The 2,149-nt window shown below is 32.3% G+C and overlaps 1 pseudogene; it reads right to left on the minus strand.

Annotated features, from left to right (window-relative positions):
• The window catches only part of LOC107699051 (coiled-coil domain-containing protein 146-like), an 18,943-nt pseudogene that overhangs the window by 1,364 nt on the left and 15,430 nt on the right, over positions 1-2,149 (minus strand).

Below are 2,149 nucleotides of genomic sequence, written 5' to 3' on the forward strand. Positions count from 1 at the left end.
CATAACAGTTTAAGAGGTAATGAGAAATGGGGAGAGGCATATGTGTAATTGTGATGAAAATACTGTCAAAAAAATACAATTTAATCCTAACAATAAACTTCATTTTCTTTATGCAAAATATAATTTATTTAATCTGATTCATGAAATTAGATATGGACGTACTTGACAGGTTTTGTGACGCATAATTTCATATTTAATGATCAACAGGAACTGTGTTTACTGTAAGATTTGAGTCATTGGTGCTTTTTGGAAGCTTACCCTGGCTTTTTTCTCTGCGTCTGCCTGGCGTCTGTGCTGATCTCAAAGGCAACGCAGCCACTCGTCCTCTATGCTGTCTGAGGGGGGCATGCCCTGCTCCACACGCGTCTGACACAAGTCCAGCTGTAGTTCCTTGTCTGTCATCTACTGCTGTAGGGTCATACACTTTGCCTGTCGCATGGACAGCTCTGCTACCACCGCCATCATTTTACAAGTGCACTCCCTGATCTGAGCCTGCAGCTCGTTCACCTAAAACACAAACACACTCTAAATGAATTTGCTTAAACTCCTGGCTTCATGACCTTATGTGTTTACAGTAACAGAGTACATTAGTTTGAGGTTTAGTCAATCTGAAGGATTTGTTAAGAAGCAGGAGAGCTTGCTATGGTTCATTAATGTGGGCAGCTGATGTTTTTTGGAAACCATGAGGTCTGCAGGGTGTCGAAGCATCAAGTATTGTGGGCTACTACGTGAGATCCAATGTAAATTCTGAGTCCTGAAGCAAAACCATTTGAGGACTGATCTAAATCAACCATGTTGCTGTGCAGTGTGTGTAAACTTACTTTCTTAGCCAGATGCAGTGTGTCTTCTTTACCATTCTCTGCTTTGATTTGGAAGCGCTGGGAAAGGCGTGTAACCTGCTCATACACAAGCTCCATTTCCAAGAGCTGAATCTCCTTATCTGCCAAATGCACCTCTAACTAAACACACCCACACACACACACACACACACCAGTGAGTGACATTAACTTTTCCTTTGGATTTTTTATCTATACGAGTGCGTATTTTTCTAACTATATAAAATACACCCTGTGTAGTCATTTTATGAGATATTTTAATTTAATCAGTTGACATTCTCATTATGAGAATTTTTTTATTAGATTACATTGAGAAATTATCTATTAGATTTAATAAAATTAAGTCAACATTGCCTCAATGAAATCTGTTAAACAAATATATATGTTGTACAAATATATGTATAACAAAATGGGTCTAGAATAGAAATAATTATTGATAATAATAATACTTATACAATATTTATTAAAAATAATATTTATATAATTATTAAATAATGTAATAGCATAAGAAATCATGTTTTTTGAAAAAAAAAAATAATAAATAATTATTTTGAACGGTGATTCTTATTACATTCTAAATACTGTAATGCAGTGACAAATTATACAATAATTAAAAAAAAATAAACATAAATATTACTATAACACACACATAATATTTATATAATTATTAAATAATGTAATAGCATAAGAAATCATGTTTTTTGAAAAAAAAATAGATTAAATTGAGAAATTATTACTCTTTAAAAAGTCAGCATCATCTCATTTTATGCAATAAAATATTTTGTATAATATAACACAAACTAGGTCTAGAATTTAAAGAATTCTTAAAAATAATATTTAGAAAATGATTTACATTACATTTAGTCATTTAGCAGATGCTTTTATCCAAAGTGACTTACAAATGAGGCCAATGGAAGCAATCAAAATCAACAGAGCAATGATATGCAAGTGCTATAACAAGTCTCAGCTTAACGCAGTACACATAGCAAGGTTTTTTTATTATATAATAAATAAGAAAACAGATAGAATAGAAAAAGAATAGAGCAAGCTAGTGTTAGAGGCCCTTTTTGCTTTTCTTAATTTTTTAATAAATAAAAAGAAAACATAGATAGAATACAAAAAAATTAGTTTTTAGAGTTTTTTAAGAATTTCTTTTTTTTTAGAATAGAATTAGAATAGAGAGTCAAATAAAGATGGAAGAGTTGTGTTTTTAGCCGATTGTTGAAGATGGCTAAGGACTCGGCTGCTCGGATTGAGTTGGGCAGGTCATTCCACCAGGAGGGAACAGTTAATGAAAAAGTCAGTGAAAGTGA

This window comes from Sinocyclocheilus anshuiensis, unplaced genomic scaffold (assembly GCF_001515605.1).
Source record: "Sinocyclocheilus anshuiensis isolate Anshui unplaced genomic scaffold, SAMN03320099.WGS_v1.1 scaffold346, whole genome shotgun sequence".
NCBI lineage: Eukaryota > Metazoa > Chordata > Actinopteri > Cypriniformes > Cyprinidae > Sinocyclocheilus > Sinocyclocheilus anshuiensis.